The sequence below is a fragment of the Ischnura elegans genome, chromosome 7 (genome assembly GCF_921293095.1).
Source record: "Ischnura elegans chromosome 7, ioIscEleg1.1, whole genome shotgun sequence".
Classification (NCBI taxonomy): Eukaryota; Metazoa; Arthropoda; class Insecta; order Odonata; family Coenagrionidae; genus Ischnura; species Ischnura elegans.
This window is the reverse complement of record NC_060252.1, coordinates 89,040,833-89,049,225: the sequence shown is the minus strand read 5'-3', so window position 1 is coordinate 89,049,225 and position 8,393 is coordinate 89,040,833. Positions and strand designations below refer to the sequence as shown.

Here is an 8,393-nt window from a genome sequence, read left to right as displayed (position 1 = left end):
GCGAACTGAATAAAATACAAAGGAAGGCTGCGCGTTTCGCCAAAAACTGCTACGGGCGTACAGACTGCGTTACGCAGATGTTAAGCGAATTAGGCTGGGAGCCGCTGGAGACTCGGAGGCTGCGTGCTAGGCTTAGATTGCTTGAACAATTGAGAATGGATATCTTCAAGAGCGACACGGAGAACATAATATTAGAGCCACACTATATTTCTAGGTCCGATAGAAGCGATAGATTAAGAGAGATGTTTTGCCGAACGGATAGATATGTGAATTCGTTTTTTCCCCAGAACAATAAAGGACTTTAATAAATGCTAGTCCCAACTTCGGAGAGCACTTAATTTTTTATGCGTAGACGGCTGGTGTCCTAACACCCCCTGCCACACGCCTTTTAGGCGGCTTGCGGGGTATTATGTAGATGTAGATGAGTGCAATTCAATTCACTTTTTTCCAGCATTATGCAATATAATGTTCGAAATAAAGGAATAAAACTTTGTCAGGTTCACTATTATATTAATATGAGGACGACCTTTGTTTCGTAGCGTATTTACATCTTCAGGTGACTGATCTTACATGCATCTTATATTTATGCATACATATTGAATACGACAGTAAGGACAATAAGGAAACATACTTAGGTGTAACCCCAGACTTATGTATAAATATAAGATGCATGCAAGATCAGTCACCTGAAGATGTAACTACGTTACGAAACCCGGGTCGTGCCCATATTAATATCATAGTGAACCTTACAAAGTTTTATTCCTTTATTTCCAATATGGAGAGGTTCACAAAGTCAAGCCTGAAGTTACCAGTTATATTTTGGAATCCAATACGGCAGAGCAGGCTAAATTGTATTTAAAATTTTTATCAAACTTCGCATTGCATCCTTAAAAATTATTTCAACAACAAGTGCATAACACTTGGGGTTACACCGAAGTATGTTTCTATGTCCTCACTGTCGTATTTAATATGTATGTATAAATATAAGATGTATGTAAGGTCAGCCTGGAGTTGCAACTACGTTACGAAACCCGTGTCGTGCCCATATTAATATAATAGTGAACCTTACAAAGTTTTATTACTTTATTTCCAATATGGAAAGGTTTCACAGAGTCAAGCCTGAAGTTATCAAATATAATGTTCGTAATTGCACGGTAAAGCTTTGAAAAATAATGAATGTGATACATCACGTCATCATGTGTATAATTTCCGATTATCACCCCTAATTATTCCTCATCACCACGTCAAACTCGGATCATTTTGTCCGTCAGTGGCGTGAGTGGCGACTTTTGTATACCTTTCAAAATACGCGGTGGGTGACAATACAGAGAAAACTTGAGGATCCTCATTTTTAATGTTCGTGCTCTGTCAATTCACTGAATACCAAACAAAAAAGGCATGGACGCCATTTTCAAAAATGTGTGCAATGTAGGCATCAATATGATTTGAGCGTTTTTTTGTAAAGCACACATTTGTGTGAAACGCTGGATCTGTGTAGCAACCATAGAGTAAGCATATACTTACTCTATGTAGAGTAAGCATAGAGCATATAAGCATAGAGTAAGCATATACTTACTCTTACTCTCTCTATATATATATATATATATATATATTTTCCTCCCTCCATCTTTGCCCTCTGCCTTGCACCCTTCCTTATGCCCTTTCCTCACTTTCCCTCCTCTTCTCACTTGAGAAAGATGGGCTGCGTCCCATCGAAAATTTGTAAAAACAACCTTTCCCCGTAAGTTCCTCTCTTTTATTTTATTTTTCGTTTTTCTGTCAATTTCTAAGTTTTTTTGTGTGCCCACCCCAGGGCAAGAAGAAGTTTTACATTATTTATATATATATATATATATATATATATATATACTTACTCTATGGTAGCAACCCACGATAAAAACGGAAAATGTGCGTTAATTTCACACACATTCAATATAGTGGTAATATGAAGTCTTATGGATTTCATTGCTCTACATTTCAATTACGAATGATTATATCTTCTTCTTCTTCTAAGGAATTAATAATAAGTAAAAATGTGGCTAAAAATGAAGAAAACTACAAATAAAAATAAAAAATTCCTTATTATTTTCATAGAAACATGTTTCTTTCTTTCATAACTTTGTTGATGTCATTGGCCAGTAGAAAGTTAAATTATTTAAAGAAGACAAAAATTTAAGGTTCTTGGCTTCCAAATCTCCGAAATAAATAAGGACTAAATTGTATGTCATTTTGTATTGGATTTTTGGAGAGCAAAAAAATACCACAGGAAATATGATTCATGACAATATTGACGCCGAATGACGCAGACAAATAATTTATGAGATATTCTAAATATTATTCGATAATCTACTATAGTTGTAGATGTAAAATTATAATCTCAGCGAAATAGTGCTGGTCTCAGAGGTGTAGCCAGGAATTTCGTTCGGGGGAGGGGTTCCAAAACCAGGGGGAAAAATTAAAAAAAAAACGGGGTACTAAGTAATGGGTTTTAAACTAACTTTAACACTTTTCATAATCGAAAAGAATTCATTTGTTAAAGAAATATTCTATAAATTCATGATTTTTTAATATGTTGTTTTATTTTTTCGAAGTAAAATAATTGTGATTTTATATTTCGGGTGGGGTCCGGACCCCCTGGATCCCCCCTGGCAGCGCCACTGGCAGGTCTCATGCAGCGTCTCTTTGATTGAAATGAAGTCTACCACTGTTCTTGATGGTCACTGTCATCCGGATTAGAATATAAAAGTTTTAAAAATGAAGCATAAAGCAGGGAGTTTTTCCGGTAATATTATGTTATACCTTTTGATTCATAATTAATCTATGCATTTTTCAAAGCATTATATTGATCATAGTCCTCAAGAAAAGCTCAAATTATTATCGTTTGCGGTATAATCACCGATATTTCTGAAAGATAAATACAACAGAAAATGAAACAGCTCCCAGTAAAATAAATAAAAAAATCTAGGGATAACAGAGCAATGCATGACGATCAGACGGTACACCCACTGTCAAAGAACTAATATCATCAGTGAAACACGCTACTGCCGAACCTTAATGTATTTTTGACAAGAGTTTATTCCCTGAAAAATGTATTATCATTCGCCACCTATCAAACAAAATCAACCTAGAAGCGTACATTCATAGAAGTTTCTTCGATAGTGGATAATGCATATTTTAGAACCGCTGATTAATTGAAATTTTAAAAGGAATTCACTTAGTTTCCAGCATTAATAATTGGTTACTAACATTCAATGACACTCAATGTGTGAAATATAGGAATTAAACACTTAAAAAATCAGCAATATGAGTTGTAATTTCGGTTAGTAATTAATTAATTTAATAACGTTATTGCAGTCATAGAAAGGCGACGTAAGAATGCGAAGGTGCGAGACAATATAATTATAAGTATAGAACTGCTATATTATGACGCGCCATAATTGTTTTCTCAATAGTATAAGTGAAACTGTGATGCTGATACGAACACCTGATGTAAACAATACATGCCATATTTGCTTCACACGGTATCTCACTCCACCCCAGCCAACCGACATGAAAGTCTTTCACCGATTGGCTGACTGTTTGACGGTCAAGTGCCAACTTAGGACGGTCAGATAATAACAGTGACAAATAACCCAGCGGATCTAGGCAATTCCTGTGAATGACGCAAACTTAAAATGCAAGCGTAGAATTATAATGTATACAATCGTATCCCCCAAAAATCGCAAGTAGCCGTTTTGTGCTTTTTATCCGAATTCCAAATGTTACTATTGCAAATATTTGAAGGAAATACAACTTACTGACGACTGCCAGAAATCCGAAAATAACATGAGCTTCATAATCTATGGCATTTTAGAAATTCTTATCACAACAGATGGTTACCTTAATTACCTACGTGCACAGGTATATGGTACAGTTTGATAGATAAAGATAACGATAGCTACAGAAATGTATTGTTCCATCAAAAACAAATTTTTGGTTTATGTCAATGGTGAACTTCGCAAAATATCTGGACAGCGCGAAAATACGATCAAGATTAATTAAATTATTTGCTAAAAAAATCATGCTATGCTATAGTATATCTTATAACTCTCAAATTAGGAAAATAGGCATTGATAGGAATGGAATTTGTTTTTCCCATGTATGCATACAAAATAAATGGCTGAAAAAATAATAATTCATAATCATTTTATACTATTATGGCTCGTAACAGGCAATTCAATTTCTTATAATATGCATTTTCTTGCAGGCTTACGGCTGGTGTCCTAACACAACCCACAACGCATCTATCAAGGCGGTGGACGGGGCAAAGTTAAGAATTGGATGTAAATAAAATTTTCACGGACCCAAGCTGACCCATTTATCCGAGATTCATGGCAGCTGAAGCATAAAGTTGTAAGTTTCAAGCCAAGGGTTTTACCCTTGACTCAATACCTTCAATCTGTAGATTAAGAGAATTATAAAGCATTTTTGGACAATATTTGATACGATCGGTTGTTATACCATTACTGTACCGTAATGAAAGTAAGTTTTCTTAAATTATGAGGGAGATATTCTTAATGACCGTAAATAAGATGTTATTATAGATTCTGGATAATTGTTTTATCTGATAGAATCAGAACTGTTACCTGCTGGTGTTCATGGCCTTTAACTTGTTGGCTTTAAGAAAATGTTCTTATTGTTAACATATTTTCGTAATTACATAGATTGCTATGAAGCAAAAAATTCATGGTAGGAGGCTCAGTTTCCCTGGGACACCTTACTTTTCGACAATTTTGGTATCGGTGTTTTCGAAGGCGTTATCCAGGAGTTGATACCAGTAGCGGATACAGAAAAAACTCGAGGGGGGAAGGCGCAAAAGATATCTTGAGTTACCTTTAATTTTATCCTAATAAAAATTTATCAAGTCACATGCAGAGTTAAAGAAAATTTTAATTAAATTTATTGCACACGCATACAAGAAAATTCCATCTTATGATAAAAAAATTATAATTGTGGTCCTGTAATGTTTGGAAATTCAGGCGGGCCCGCAAGGGAGGGGCGCGGGCCCCCTGCGCCCCCCACCTGTATCTGGTTGATACTAGTACCCTTAGATTAGCAGCGCAACGCTCTATCCAATGGATCACCCTTATTAGGGAACAGGAATGCGGTAGCGTAGATCACAGCAGTCTAGCCCATAGTGATTAGAGCACTCGGATGGAAGGATCTCCGGTTCATAACCAGGGTGAACCCTTAAGACACACCCAAGCCGGAATCCTCAAAGCGCAGTGTAGTCGTGGGAAATTAACTCACCACCCTTCTATGAATATACGAATTCACACCTCCATCATGGCTTCATCCAAGGTGAGCTTTCAATCATAGAGTTGAAACACTGATTTAGAAGTACAAGAGTGAATTGCTCTTAAATTATCACTGCTTGAATACATTATACTCACTCCCAAGAGGGCATTCTTAATTTTAGAGGACACAATTCAATTTCAAGTATATTATTAATTAAAGAACATTTTCTCGAGGCTAAAATTCTAGGGAGATGCCCCCTTAACTTAAGAAGGTATTCTGGGCACCTATTTAAAAGGGGCTCATTATTGAATCAAGTTTGCATCACTTGAATTAAGAAAACTTTTTTTATCAGTCTGATGAAGGCTATGTTTGCAATTATCAGAAATATTGGAAACATTTTTGAAAGAATATATGAAATATTTGGATACATAAGTGGACCTTTCTAGTAATATCAGTCAATTAAAAATTAGGTAACTTTTTCTATCCAAATACCTAGATGATATTAAAAAAAATCATCTACTTCATATGAAATTCGATCGTGATATCGCACTGCCAAGAGAGGTCGGCTACCTTTTTATGCTCCCAAACTTATCAAGTCCTTCAACTTTATCTATTCTTTTTCCCTCATCAATACATGAAAAGTGTAACACTTATATTTCTCCTTGGCTTTTTTCCAAGGTCGATATATTTTCCAAAGAATTTTTGTAAAACATTAATAAGTAATTTCAAGGCATGAATGGTCACATATGTTTAAAAATAATTATATTAAACATATTTGTATTATGTATCTCACCAATTACACCTTTTTCCATTTCAGAACTTACAAACAAAACTAAAAATCTGCCATGAAAATTACTGCAGGAAATTATCGCTTCTCACCCAGCCACCAGTTATCATTCGAATAGGTACGGAATACAGATGAAATGTGAACGGAGGAAAATTTCTCATGTTTCAATGAAAATTGGAAGTGTGGGGTACACAATTGAATCGAAAGAATTTAATTAAATACCGTGAATAAGTTAATATTTTTTATTCAGTTTTTTACCAGAGGTTATCCATCCCATATGCGTTACTATTACACCAAAAGATAGATTTTGCATTATTTACGTACTTTAAAAGTGCAGCAGAGTTGAATTTTCCAGGAAAGACAAAGTGATTATATTACTCTCGTATGTTTAAATATTTGTGAAATTAAGCCGATCAGAGTCATTGTGATGCTGACTTTTCGGTGAAGAATACTCCGATGGAAGTATATGTATAATGATTTTAAAATGTTTATCAGAAAGTACCATATTTAGTTCACCTATAAGACATGGAACTAAAAGCCAATTTGAAGGAAATTTCGATCCATTGAATTCATGCACGTTTTTGCAAAAATTAACATGTACTCAATAGAATGATCACATGATTGTGTAGTAATCAAAACACGTGCTGTAAGCTGTAAAAATAAAATCATTGGGCAGAACGATATCTTTTCTTACATACAGTATAATGCTCCAAGATATCTCTCCGCAAAATGTTGACTTTATGTACTCAATATAGAAGAGGTCTAAATTCAGCCTTAAATCTACGAACATACTGCTGTGAATGTGGCTATCATTCAAGCTTTGATAATTCAATTATTATGTGGCAAAGGACTTTCACATTGACGGCTTCATATGCAGTCCAATCTCTTTCTGGTGCAACAAGACGAAGGAAAAAGTAATATCTTGACAGAGAGGCAACATGGATGAAATCAAACATCACATCATTTTGAGTTCCAATAAAAAAATTTCTTGCATGATGTTGGGGACGAAATGGTGGAAGTTCTTAATAATTGGAAATATTGCAATGTCTTATTTTAATAATAATCCAATAGAAAAGTTAATGTCGCCGAAAGCAAAAATAAACCTAATGCCACTTAAAATGATAAATATTCAACCAATAATAACAATTTTGTCGGGAAGATGGCCAGGTTGTACTAATATCAGGGGTGATCAAAAAAGAGGTAAGCAAGTGGTAATAATGAATAAGGCTAAGGATGCATTTGTCACAGCCGAATGACCGGTAATGCAACTTTTAAAATCATTATTCACGTTTAAAAAAACTTTCAATGTGAATAAATATTCGTCAGCCGGCTCACATTAGAGAATAAAATTGGTAGTGGAAGCTTTTAACACTGCTATTGCATAAAAGTGCAAATTATCAGCAACTTCAAATGGCTTCCTGAAACAAACCTATCAATAAGAATGTTTACGAAATGTTTATAGCGCAACTATAAAAGCATAAAAAGGCTTACTTTTTACAAATATATAATCAAACGAATTAATATTTCTTAATTCATGAGATTTAATCCTAAGTTTACTGCACTATTGCGATGGCAACTGATCGGAAATAAAAGTATGAATAAATTTGTACACTGTTATTTTAATGGATTTATTGAACGTTGCTCATATGGACGCATTTAGATGATGGAAACAGGCATAGCCATTCGCAGAGCGTATACTTGTTCAAAATAAAAAAATATAAACACTAGAAAGAGTTCGGTGAAATCTTATCGAGTTTTCAACCAGGTTAAGAAGTTTGCCAAACCTTAACCCGGTTGAAAACTCGGGAAGAATTCACCCGAAATATTTACCGGGAATGCCTTAGGTTCTTCATCTGAATGAGTTACCCCCATATCATTAAAATCGTATATTGTTGTCGCTATAAGGGAACATAATAGGTACTAGGGTGGACTGGTTATTTTTTAAGGAATTAAACCCAATGCGGTTTAAATTTCATGACAAGTTCTTTATTGGATATGGATAGACTACAGAAGCAAGAGCATTCATGATATTGAAACAAAGGATTGGATGCAATTATACTCTGATGATATTCATTCAAGGTTTCAGTCACTATAAAATACGATCACTTAAACCATTGGCAGGGATAGGGAATTTTGGTGACCACAGCCATACGTTTAGATTAGTCAAACAATCATTATCTTTCCCGATTCTCAAAAATTTGGTGCCTCTAACCATATCACGTTGCACTCCTGTTATCCGGCGATGTTTTGGCCTGCTCAGAGGTAACTTTTCTAAGCATCCACCAATCCCTCGATCACATCTCTTTCCTGCACCGCCCAGCAAACATTC

At 34.9% G+C, this 8,393-nt stretch overlaps 1 long non-coding RNA gene across 1 annotated transcript; it reads left to right on the top strand.

Annotated features, from left to right (window-relative positions):
• Positions 1-4,246: 4,246 nt before the first annotated feature.
• Positions 4,247-6,742, top strand: LOC124162103. The gene is made up of 2 exons (XR_006865481.1): positions 4,247-4,392; positions 6,095-6,742. It is a non-coding gene; the product is annotated as an uncharacterized LOC124162103 (long non-coding RNA).
• The last annotated feature ends 1,651 nt before the right edge of the window (positions 6,743-8,393 follow it).